The sequence below is a fragment of the Palaemon carinicauda genome, chromosome 8 (assembly GCF_036898095.1).
Source record: "Palaemon carinicauda isolate YSFRI2023 chromosome 8, ASM3689809v2, whole genome shotgun sequence".
NCBI classification, from domain to species: Eukaryota; Metazoa; Arthropoda; class Malacostraca; order Decapoda; family Palaemonidae; genus Palaemon; species Palaemon carinicauda.
In genome coordinates, this window is record NC_090732.1 from 143,514,851 (window position 1) to 143,527,904 (window position 13,054).

General features: G+C 45.0%; 1 long non-coding RNA gene across 3 annotated transcripts in view; it reads left to right on the plus strand.

Annotated features, from left to right (window-relative positions):
• The window catches only part of LOC137646007 (uncharacterized), a 124,149-nt gene that overhangs the window by 9,217 nt on the left and 101,878 nt on the right, over positions 1-13,054 (plus strand). For all 3 annotated transcript variants that reach the window (XR_011045375.1, XR_011045374.1, XR_011045373.1), the window contains exon 2: positions 7,743-7,838. This is a non-coding gene — a long non-coding RNA (uncharacterized lncRNA). The remainder of the gene's footprint in view (positions 1-7,742; positions 7,839-13,054) is intronic.

The window sequence follows — 13,054 nt, forward strand, 5'->3', positions numbered from 1 at the left end:
CGAATGCCAACCATTCAGTCTTGTCTCCAAGTTCTTCAGGTTCTTCTAGCAGGGTGAATAGCCCTTCGATAACCGCTTTGATCTCGGCATGGCCCGTGGGAACTTCACTGCCAAGGGGGCAGGAAGGTGTCTTTCCTACGGTTCTTTTATTAAGATTACTATGCTACCCTGTTCAAAGCCTTTGGCACTTACTCAATAGGGGAAAATCTACCACGATACATTGATTCTCTGGTACTCTTCCATCAGGACACCATGGCTTGAGCTCAAAAAACGGATTTTGAGCGAAGCGAAAAATCTATTTTTGGGTGAGATAGCCATGGCGTCCTGATGGACCCTCCCTGCTACTTCGTCCAGTTTTTAGGTCCCACCCTGCTCTGCTGTATCATGGCGATCGGCAAGCAACTGGCTTCAGGATGACGACGGACGTGACGTCATTTAGCAATGGCGCCCGTTTGTTTACGTCTCGAGTACCAAAAGTAGCCACGAACGAGATTAGCTGTGGAACGGCTCCCAGCTATTCTCCGCCCCTATACACCGAAGTGTTAACTCTTTTTGGGGTGTAGATAGCTATGTGGCGCGTTAATACATGCGTCCCCTGTTGATATACGATGTCTTAAAAGGGAAACCTGTGGTTAAATTCTCTGGGAATATTTAGTAGTGATATACCCAAGGAAGCTACCAAAAAGGAACCTTCCATCAGGACGCCATGGCTATCTCACCCAAAAATAGATTTTTCGCTTCGCTCAAAATCCGTTTTTTGGGGTGGGAGAAATACCTAATGCAAGTGATTTGCACCAATAATAATGGTCAGAAAGGCAAGATAGCCAGTTGGAAAAAAAATGATACATAATTCATGCAAGAAGTTGGAAATTGAAATATGATTATATATAATTCACTTCCCGTCCTCCTAATGGTGTTTGCTCCACCGTGGTTCGCTATGCTTGCAAAATGAACACATCACTGTTCCTCTGTTCTTGCAAGCAGTACATGGTCGTGCTGTACACGCAAGCCCCTCTGGGTCATTATTTTGGGGATATTTTTCACTTTTGCATCAGCAACAATAGCTGTATACTGAATGGAGAGCTTTTTCAACATAACCAGTTACTGAAATAGATGGATTTTCCACTAAATTTTGAAAAAGATTGTACTTCCCTCTTGGAGACTTCATGATGAAACTGAAGCTGAATGTGGGAAAAAAATGTCTTTTGTAGAGAAATATCCGCTAACTTGTGCCTAAATATTTGGAAGCTTTTAATTAGTTAAAAAAGGCAGGCAATGATTGTCACACCAAAAACAGAACAGCTGGCAAAAGTGAATGCAAACAACTCTTGCACAGTAACTCTTAATCAGTCTCCCCAAAGTAAACAAGGGACTTAAAGTGAGAATTAGACAAAAGAAATAATCAACTGTTACATAAGTTGTTATGCCCCAGCCCACATTTACCTAGAAGAAAAGGCCAAACTAGCCAGCACTAATCCATTTCTTATCCTGTAGCAAATTCCAGTATCGCTAGTAGTTAAAGTATCATATATTATACATTTATTTTTGTATGTTGTCTTGATAACATTTATGTTAGGGCCATGCCTATCCCCCATCCCTGTGTGTGAAGATAGGTTGGTTCCACTGTCTCACATTTTCCTCCATGAGAAGCACAGTAATTGAGATGCACAAGCACACATAATTCCATTCAAAATATCATTGGCTTAACATCAGCAAGCTTGCAGTTTTTAAATGGTTAAAGTGATTCAGAGGAGAAGACGATAAAGCAAAGAGGCCTTATCTTACCTGGTTTTGTGATTTGAATTATACTGTACAAAGTCTTATTTAATTTTTGACATTCCTTGATCTACTAGGTTCAACATAGCCTTTTATTTGTTTTGTGACTTGCCCTAAGCAAATACTGTACCCTTTTGTTCCTACACAAATGCAAACCTTTGTCGTATAATAGGAGTATGATTTCAGCAAAGCTGGAAAACTCAGCTGCTAAAACTATACCAAGGTGTCAGTAGTTACCAGCAGGCTGCGGGGAAGTCCCGCCCCACTACCGGCTCTCCAAGTAGCCACTTTGATTTCAACCACCGATGTGTACTGATGTGCTGTTGGCACCTTAACCCGAACTTGGCTGAATTTATTTTCTTAGCTTTTTTTTTTTTTCAGTGTGTGTGTATGTGTGTGAGAGAGCAATGAAGAAACCTAAAGTAGACTTGTGGACCTGCCCTGAAGATAGTGATAGTAGTTGTAGGACTTTCATGAGCAGATCATTGGTTTATTTCCATTCCTTATACCCAATTTGCACGGGGGGGGAGGGGCATAATTGATCACAGTTGCTGATAGACATGGCAGCAGCGAGTCTTTCTGTCTAACAATTTCGTCAGCAAGTTCAAAGGGGGAACCCTGAGCATTCTTGTCCTTGACAGAAATCCCAGCGCAGCACTGACAGAGGTGTCTAAGCTTCCTTTCTTCGCTGAAAAAGCTTGCTCTTCAGAGACTTTACTAAAGTTCTCTTCAGTGGTGTTTGAAGGACCACTGGTCAAACTCCAGGGATCTCCCGTTCTTTCCTGTTCCAGTGTGGAAAGAAGCTCAAGATGATCTTACCTGTTGGCTGATTGAGGAAAACCTCACCAAGCAAGTCCCACTTGATTTTCGGCCTCTAGACATGCAACCAAGCTCAGATTCACATGTGGATCCCGGACGTGGGAGTACTTTACTGTCATGAGGCATGCTTCTCCTCTGGTGGATACACAAGGTGCCTCACACTGAGGGACCTGGGGGAACCTGAACATAGAATAAAGCAGTAAGGTAAGGCAGCTGTGCCTTGTGCTCCTTCTCCTGAGTGGTTGTCTAGGTATCAGAAATACCTAGACTCTGTGGCCTCCCATCCTGGCCAAAATCCCATTTGGGAAAAGCTGAGTATTATCCTAGTTAAACTAATCAAGAGGAGAAGAGGTCACAGGCAAGCGATGCCTCCTCCAGGTGATACCCATCACCCAAGGACCAGCAGGGATCTCCCTCGTTCATAGACAATTACCGGCTGCCCGTTAGAATTTGTGGTAACCTAACTAGCCGCTCATTTCCAGGAGCCTCCATCAGTCATGACGGTTCCTCCTCAGGCCTCTTGGCCCTTGGAAGTTCCTCAGTAGGAGGGTCAACCTCTCCTCTCTTTCTCGGCTAAGCCCCGGGAGTGGAAGGATTTGAAGACCCATCTGAAGAACTGGACCTTGAAAGATCTCCAGGCTTCAGGTCAACAGAAGGGCATTATTAGTTTGGTTTGGGCCACAGTGTTACCGGAAGTGCAGAACTTACCCTATAGGTCTCAGTCCCCTACAAGGGATCCAGTTGACGAACCTGACCAACCCTGGCTCCTGTGGGTCTGAGTTCGGGTCGGGATGAGTCTCAAGACGACGTCTCAGACTATTCTGATGGAGTGCTCCCAATGGTGGCTAACCCTAAGGCCTCAGAGCAAAGAGAGCCGGACCATTCCTTCATGCAGGTCTTAGGCTGCATGAGGAAGATCAATAATCTTGGCGATCGTATCTATTCCCCTCCGTAGGGGAAAGATACGGTCCCTGATTTCTTCTGTCAGGCCCTCAGAACCAGCAAGATCAGGATTGAGATACCCTGGTCTAAGATAGAATTTGAGTGGGGCACTCACCTCGTTTACTTCCTCCCCTGTCTGTTTGGCAGAGGAAGTATTACAAGATATTGGGTGATGATCCCTGAACTTTGTCTATAGGCCCAGCAATACTGTCTTTGACGAACAAGATCAGTCTTAATAAATTCACAGCACAACCAGTGACTTTCTCGGCGGTAGAGAGTACGAACATAGACTGGGTTGCAAAGGCTTCTTTGCAAGCAGCTTTGTTGATTGACTACTAGTCTGGCTCGGTTATCTGATTACTAGTGATAATTTGGCACCAAGATAAGTGGAAGGTGATGAAAACTTTTTGTTTTCCAGAGCAAGGGCTGTCGAGTTCCTCGCTCATAACCTAGCCAACCAGCGGACGAACTGGATTTTGAAAAGGCGTGACTGTCATCTCAAAACTTCACAGTTAGGTACCAAAGAGAGAAGTGCTCAAGTTTTATGAAATTCGTTGGTGGATGGTTCTTCCTTGTTTAACTCAGGAGACAATATCGCAGCGGCGGATCGCTTGGGGAAGGCGAGTCATGACTTCCTCCTCCATAGGGCAGTAACATCTCATCCATACTCATCAGTACTGTCGTCAACAAGATCGTCTTCCATCAACCGACAAGGAAATAGGAAAGAGTCAACGGCTTTTAAGCAGTCCACCTCTAAGAAGTAAGTACTGAAGCAGCCCTTTCATAGGAAGAGTACTAGGGGAAACTGAGGTAGAGGTGGAAGATGTGGTTGCTCTTGCTAGTGGCGGCCATTTCTCCTGCCCGTTCACTGGTGGGAGGATGCCTGAAGTACAGGCAGCAGAGATGGAAGTTCCACAGTGCCGAACCTTGGACGGTCTCCGTCCTCCGTGCTTCACATCACCTCTGTGTGTTGGTAAGGCGGGCACTGGACAGTTTAGTGAAACCATCATCTAGATTTCTTCCAGGGTCAAATTGTAGTAGTAGAAAAGCTGCTAAATTTGTTGGGTTGTCCGTCAAAAGGCCTATTTGCTACAAACAATAAACGTAAGGTGTACTGCTCACCAATCCTGAACCTAGCAACAGCAGCTTTAGATGATTTCTTCCAACACCATTGGTAAGACCTCGATGCCTCTACTTTTCTGCTGTTGTGCCTGATTTGGAGGGTAATCAGCTGGGATTTGATTACCTAGATCTAAAGCTGGCCATGGTGGCTCCAAAATGGCCAAGAGCAGAATGGTATCCAGACCTGCTGATGCTTCTAACAGAAATTCCAAGGGAACTACTGTACCCCTATGGCTCAATTTGCTCTGCCAACCCCACTGGCAGAGGTTCCATTGTGCACTGACATCCCTGTCTCTTCATGGATGGAGACTATCCAGCATCTCCAAAAGAGAGACTTTTCACAATATTGTTCTGTACTATGTGAAAGCATCTAGTCAAAGTTAATGGTCCTAACATTAGAATAGGGTAAGAGGTGGGGTGCATGGCTCCTTTTTTCATCTCATCCTTCCCTTCTCCTGGGGTGGAACTGTTGTCCCCTTGTTTGCTTGGCTGGACGTTTGATATAGTTAAGCTTCCACACCGAGCACTCTCCTGTCTATAATAATATACTGTAGTAGTATTTCTCCCCCTTCTCTGCAAGAGGGGAGAATGGTTTATTTGTAGGACCCATTACAGTACAGTACTTAGTATTGGCCCTACATTGACAGTACATCTCACAAGGAAATAGGTTCTTCAGTGACCATCTATCCATAGACAGTAACCTAGCCTAAATTTTGAGATTCTATTTCTCAAAGTTAGAAGGTGCAGGAGTCTGTGTCCCATGACATCACAGGATTTTAAACCAGCAATTACGGTTGTAGGGACTTCCTCCCTCCTAATGACGAGTGTCATATTAAAAGACGAAGGTTTGTATATGTGTAGGAACATATCGCAAATTTTAAAAGTTATTTGCATTTTTCCTAAGTGTAGTAACCGGAGTCCTTTAAGTTTCACTTTGCGCTGAAACATTGCCTGTAGGGAGAGAGAGAAAAATTGCGTAATGTTGGGAGACGACTATTAATTGATTGATTTAAAGTTTTCTGGCATCCTAACATCGATAACTTGCAGAACGAACATCGACATCTGAAACCGCCACATTACCCTGTAATGGAGCGTCGCGTAAAACATAGGTCATGTCTGTAAAGAAAAGAATGTGCATAAAGCAATAGTGGTAAATGGCTAAGCCTTGAAGGAAGAGAGGAGAGACGTCCGCTCTACAGTATACCAGCCAAAAGTAAAAAGTGGCGTGGTTCATTGAACCATAAGTAGATATAGGGGGCTGGTTAGACCCCAGCCACTCCCTACCTACCCACTGTTAGTGGTTAGGTAGGGTTGCCACCTAGCACTTAAAATCTAATGGCTGCCTTCCAGCTACGCTAGAATTATATCCACGTTAATAGCTACAGGTTTGTATTAGTTAGGGAAAAATACAAATTATCTCCAAATTTGTCATTTTTCCTAAGTGTAATAACCTGAATCCTTCAAGTTTCACTTCCCACCTCATCCACACTGTATGCCTCAGGTGAAGGTCTAAGTGGCGTCTTGGTGGATGGTGCTTCCCCGTCACCCACAAGTAACTACTGACACACGTTATCCAAAATATTAATAGCGGAGTTTTAGCCGAGCTTAAATCATACTCCTATTAATGGACTCAGGGTTATATAGTTAGAAATACAAATAACTCTTGATATCTGTGATTTGTCATAAATGTACAAACCTGAGTCTTGAGTTTCACCTCCTGGCTCAGCAGCCTGCTAGCCCTAGGTGAAGATCAAAGTGTCAATTCAGTGTACTGGTTGGAAACTAAAAATTTTGACTGCCAATTTCTAGCCAAGTGGAAAACATACTCTTATTAAAGGACTCAGGTTTGTATAGTTAGGAAATATAAAAATTACTTATAAAATTTGGGATTTTTCTGTGTAAAATTTTATAAGCAACTTAGTATAAGTAGGCAATAGTTTTTATATAATAGACTTGCTTTACATAGTAGTTTTAATATTTGCCTTTTTCCTAGTGTAAGAAGCACTACAACGAAGGCTAAAGTATGCATGACTGTTCTTTAAAGTTCTTATATAGTATTTTGAATTCTTTTTATCTCTAACAGAATGAAGATTTTGAATTCTTTTTATCTCTAACAGAATGAAGATTTTGAATTCTTTTTATCTCTTAACAGAATGAAGATTTTGAAATCTTTTTATCTCTAACAGAATGAAGATTTTGAAATCTTTTTATCTCTAACAGAATGAAGATTTTGAAATCTTTTTATCTCTTAACAGAATGAAGATTTTGAAATCTTTTTATATCTAACAGAATGAAGATTTTGAAATCTTTTTATCTCTTAACAGAATGAAGATTTTGAAATCTTTTTATCTCTAACAGAATGAAGATTTTGAAATCTTTTTATCTCTTAACAGAATGAAGATTTTGAAATCTTTTTATATCTAACAGAATGAAGATTTTGAAATCTTTTTATCTCTTAACAGAATGAAGATTTTGAATTCTTTTTATCTCTAACAGAATGAAGATTTTGAAATCTTTTTATCTCTTAACAGAATGAAGATTTTGAAATCTTTTTATATCTAACAGAATGAAGATTTTGAAATCTTTTTATCTCTTAACAGAATGAAGATTTTGAAATCTTTTTATCTCTAACAGAATGAAGATTTTGAAATCTTTTTATCTCTAACAGAATGAAGATTTTGAATTCTTTTTATCTCATAACAGAATGAAGATTTTGAATTCTTTTTATCTCTTAACAGAATGAAGATTTTGAATTCTTTTTATCTCTTAACAGAATGAAGATTTTGAATTCTTTTTATCTCTAACAGAATGAAGATTTTGAATTCTTTTTATCTCTTAACAGAATGAAGATTTTGAAATCTTTTTATCTCTAACAGAATGAAGATTTTGAAATCTTTTTATCTCTAACAGAATGAAGATTTTGAATTCTTTTTATCTCATAACAGAATGAAGATTTTGAAATCTTTTTATCTCTTAACAGAATGAAGATTTTGAATTCTTTTTATCTCTTAACAGAATGAAGATTTTGAAATCTTTTTATCTCTAACAGAATGAAGATTTTGAAATCTTTTTATCTCTAACAGAATGAAGAAATAGTAGGCAAGAGATTTGCCTTTCTAGAAAAGAATGATATTCCCATCTACTGTGTGTTGTCTTCTAATGGAACTAATCTTGTAAAGGTAAGTTCATACATATAGTACTGTATTTGAATATCTTTATGGCAAAATGGGTATTGTGTTCAGGGGCCTCGTTATACAAGAAAACTTGCAATCACCTCTTGAAAATTTTATTTTTAAAAATTTAAACTTACCTGCTGGTTATATATAATAGCTTTATTCTTCTGTCTGGCAGAAATTCAAAACTCTCAGCAATCGCATAGTTAGGTCGAACTATCCCTCCTAGTATCAGATTTTCTTCTGCCGCCATATTGGCTACATAGAAATGGAATTTACTCGTGTTTAACCTGGATTTTAGCAGTACTGTACCTTGGTGATGTACTCTTGTTATGGTTTTGAGCATTCCCTTTTAAGGTTTTTGTTTTACTGTATGTTTTATTGCTATGTTATAGCTTAAAAGGTAGGATTAAAAATTTTTCAACCTATTTTTAACTAACGAAAGCATATGGCAATAGGTAAACATCTTGCCTGATCGATGACGTCACAGTCATTTGACGTAAGTTTGAGTATGACTTGCATTTTCCTTCTTTTCTACAAAGTATTTAGTTATATAAAATAAAAGGATTATATTATTTTGAGAAAATTTTTGTCCTTTTGGTATGCTTTCTTTAGATAATCTTCGATCTGTTTTAAAGATTATCTAGCGTTCATTTATGCTACGCATTCCTCAGTCTATCGTTACAGTAATACTGTACTCTTTTTATTGATATTTATGTAAAGTACATTTTTTTTTAAAAACTAAGTTTTTAAATTATTAAATTAAAGGAATATGTTATTTTCCAATTATATTGGTCCTTTTAGTATTTTTTCTTTTTCTAATCTGTTTACAAAGATTAAAAGAGAATTAGTGTTCAGTTAATTTTTATATGACGTAGTATTCAGGGCAATCGATATAGTCACACGATTCTTTGTATCGTTGTTTACTTGTTCGTTTTTGGAATACTAAATTTTTTCGTATAATATTTATGAATGTTCCAATTGTTAAATGTGACTTTGTTCCGTAACTGGAATACAAACCACGCTATTTAAAGTGGGTAATTACTTTCGGCGTAGCTGTAAGGATGAGCCATAAAAATTTAACGAGGGATTACTACCCCACCGCTAGTTAGCGAGGGGTAGGGAGGGTAATTAGCTACCCTACCCCCTCACACACCTGTGTTGTAAGCTCACTTTGCTTACGGCTTGGGTGCTAGACGGACGTGTCCCCTGTCACCCTCGCCTACATGACAGCCATTAATCATTGCTTTTGCTTTCTTTTTTCTAGAGTGTTGTGAAGTTGGCCTCTACAATGTGGAAGTGCCCTGGGTTACCTGACCGCCCTTGTGGGACCTTCATGTCTTCTATCGAAACGGATCCACACACCTTATGCCCTTATTGTAGGGGTCAGCGGTGTGAAAGTGGTAACGTATGTATGGAATGTAGGGAGTGGCCTACCTCCCAGTGAGAAAGGTTTTCTCGGCGCCGGAAGAAGTCCAAACGGGATATTTCTCCTTCAAAGGTTTCTTTGAAGAAGGAAAATCCTAAGGACTCTTCTTCCGTAGCCCAAACCTCCTCCGAAGCTCCCACTCAGTCGGCTTCTCGCGAGAGGCCGTCGACTGGTAGCGTAGGCCGTACTGTTGTTGACCGATCTCGGGGTTTGGGAGAGGGAGTTGCCTCCCATAGCGAGGCAGCTCCTCCTCCTCCTCCCCCGGGAGAGGATTTAATTATTTCTCCTGATGTGAATAATGATGATCTTTTGCAGCTTTGGGCTTCCTTGGGGCTTCAGGGTTCGCCCTCCAGGAAGCCTTGTTTGACACTATCAGGTTGGGAGCAGCTGTCAAACAGTCACCGGCGGTAGCAGAGGTTGACCCTCTGTCTATTGTCGAGGCTGTTGTGGCAGACGCTTCCAATGAGAGTGTTCAAACCCCTGCTCCTGTTGTAGCTGAAGGCTTAGCTCCCCCCTCCGAACATCCTTCGAGGGAGGAACTAAGTCCAACGGTCTCTCCTGCGGGTGATTCTCCCCCCCAGGGGAGTTCACTGACAGAGACTCCTCTTCGGAGGACTGCCGATGGTTTGCCTGCTGCTCCCAGAGGACGTATCCGACGTAAGGCTTGCCTTTCTCTCCGTCGCCGAGGTCTTCCTTCTCCTCACAAGTGTGTTAGGAGGTGCCTCTTCGGATCTTCATCCTCGCAGTCCCCCCGCAGAGGAACCTCGTCCTTCAGCTACCGTTCCTGCTACTTCCTTGGACCTGGACCTCTCCGCAGATCGTTCGCAATCTCCTACGCCTGCCAGACCTGCTGACCTGCCTTCACCTTTCCTGGCTGCTGACGCGCTGTGGGCGCCCACCCATCCCGTTTTCAAACAGGCACCGGTCCCTTCGGGGCAAAAGGGGCTTTCACACATTGTGTGTAAGTCCCTTAAGCGCCAGGTTTCCCCTGTGCGCCAATGTTCACCTGCGCGCCAGCGCACTACTGCACGCAAGCGGCCTTCGGTTGCTGTCTCATCTTGCCAGCGCTCTCTTGCACGCCCAAGAGCTCCTGCACGTCCACGATCTCCTGTTCGTCCTGCAGTTCCAGAGACTACGCGCCCACGATCTCCTGTTCGCCAACGGACCTCTGTGCGCCCTAGGCCTGATGCACGCCATGGACGCCCTCGGTCTGCTCGTCAGCGATCTCCGGTGCGCCAGCGCTCCCCTGCTCGCCAGCGCTCCCTGCTCGCCAACGCTTGCCTGCTCGCCCTCGATCTTCAGATCAGGGCTCCAAAGAGAAGTTTTCTTCCTCTCCTGCTTGCCAGCGCTCTCCTCCACTATCGCCGACTCACAATCAGACCTCGCCTACTCGCCATCGCCCGCAGTCTCCATTGCGCGCCCATGCGCCCACTGCCAGAACTTCTGTTCCTGATGAGCGCCCTCCTGCGCGCCCGTGCGCTAGGGATATTCCCCTGTACGCACACGCCCTACGGCTTCGGCCTTACGGGCCCTTCAAAATCCTGTGGCTGCACTCCATCTGAGGTCTCCAGAACGTGCGCCAATGCGCCCCGTTACCTACGCGCCCTGACACCTACGCGCCCATGAGCTCCTTCTCCTGCGTGCCATCATTCGCCCACGCGCCAACGCTCGCCTGCGCGCCAACGTGCCCCTCGCCTACGCGCCATCGCTCGCCTGCGGAGGGAGGAAAATCTCCGGAGAGGTCCAGGAACTTTTTTTCTACAGCTTTTTCCTTTCAGGCAGACCCTGTTGTAGTTTCCACTCCTAGGGATCTTACGATCCCATTCCCTCCAGAGGGTGTCTCTGACAGCGCTGCTGTCAGTTGGCTGCCCTGATTTGGGCCCTTGATCAGAGCGGTTGCGCAGGCTTTCAAGCCCGCTTTCTCTGAACTAGGCCTCAAATCAGCGGCTATCTCGGCCCCCCTGAAGAGGAAGAGAGGAGTGGACGACGTGGTTACTTCTCCAAGGGCGAAACTGGCTCCTCGGAAGCCTTCGAGGAAGGCTCCTTCCCCTCCCCAGACCTTCACTCCATCCCCCGTGGACGAGGGTTTTTCGTCCTCGGGATTCTCGTGACACCTCACGGGGATTCTCGTGAGGTGAGGCGTTCTTCCATCGCACCAATGGGAGAAACCCCACCTCGCGCCGAGAAGTCTCCCCAGGTGGAGGCGGAGAAGAGCCCCCATCATCTTAGTTGGAATCCTGCATCCCTCCCAGGAGGGAGTCGAAGGACTTCAAGACAGTTCCGAAATCTTCTTCGAGTAACAGACCAGAACCAGCTAAGCCCGCGGAGAATGTCCACGAGTCCCCCCAAGAAGAGCCTTTGGGGACTGGAGACCTTGCTGCTAGTTCATCAGGAGGAGAGCCGCAGGAGTCGGAGCATGCCTTTTGGCAAGTTTTGACTCTGATGAGGAACCGTAACGGATTTTCAGATCCGGAGATTCCTCCTCGAGAGGGCAAGGACACGGTTCTGGACCGAGTCTTTGGTACCCAAAAGCCCCCTAAAACCAGCGCGGCTTTGCCCTGGTCCCAGGGGGTCAAGAGTGCCAGAGATAAGGTCGAGAGCCAGCTCTCCGAGCTAGCCTCCTCCAGCCGTTCCAGCGCCGGAAACAAACTCCTCCTACCTCCTCGTGTCCACCAGAGAAGGTACTTCGAAATTGTCGAGGAGTCCTGTTTAGCTCTTCCCCTCCACCACTCGGTGGAAGAGCTCTCCAGGGGAGTCCCTCTCGAGAAACACTCCAACCGGCCAGTGTCGTTCTCGGCCTCGGAGATTCTCTGCCAGGAGAAGGTAGCGAAGTGTGCCATGCAGGCCACTTCGTGGCTGGATATCTGGCTAGGATCTCTTGGCATCCTGATACGATCCAAAGACTTGTCTAAGGAGAGTACCAGGAAGGCCTTGGAGACCTTCCTTCTTTCAGGCACTCGTACCATCGAGTTTCTGGCCCATCAAGTCTCAAACTTGTTGGCTAACACTATCCTGAAACGCCGTGATACGGTGTCTGAAAGATTCAGCTCGAAGGTCCCCAACACCGAGGTCAGTAAGCTCAGACATTCCTCCCTTTTGGGGAGTAGTCTGTTTGAGCTGAAAGATGTAGAGCAGGCGGCTGAGAGGTGGAGGAAGTCCAAGCCTTAACATCAAAGCCCTATAAGCCTCCAGCACCTCAACAACCTCGCCCTGCAAAGACGACAAAGGCGGCAGTAGCAGCAAAGGCAGCGGTGTCCAAACAGCCCTTTCCCGTCAAGGACAGGAAAGGCAAGAAGTCCTCCAGGGGAGGCAAAAATCCTAGGGGGAGTGGCTGAGGCCGCAAACGCTAGGATTGGCAGTCCCCCCGCATGTCCACCAGTGGGGGGATGCCTCCAAAGTTGCGCGAACAGGTGGCAGCAATTCGGGGCCGATTCCTGGACGATCTCCGTGATCAGCCAAGCATATCGCGTCCCGTTCATAACATCTCTTCCTCCCCTGACAGCGAATCCCGTGTCGTTGAGCTCTCTTGCCATGGGATCGGCAAGAGGGCAAGCCCTTTGGGCAGAAGTCGAGACCATGTTGAAGAAGGATGCTCTCCAAGAGGTCGTCGACGGGTCCCCAGGCTTTTACAGTCGACTCTTTCTTGTAAAGAAGGTGTCTGGAGGCTGGAGACCAGTCATCGACCTCTCAGCTCTGAACAGGTTTGTCAAGTAGACCCCGTTCAGCATGGAGACGGCAGACACGGTCAGACTCGCAGTGAGACCGCGAGACTTCATGCGCACACTGGATCTGA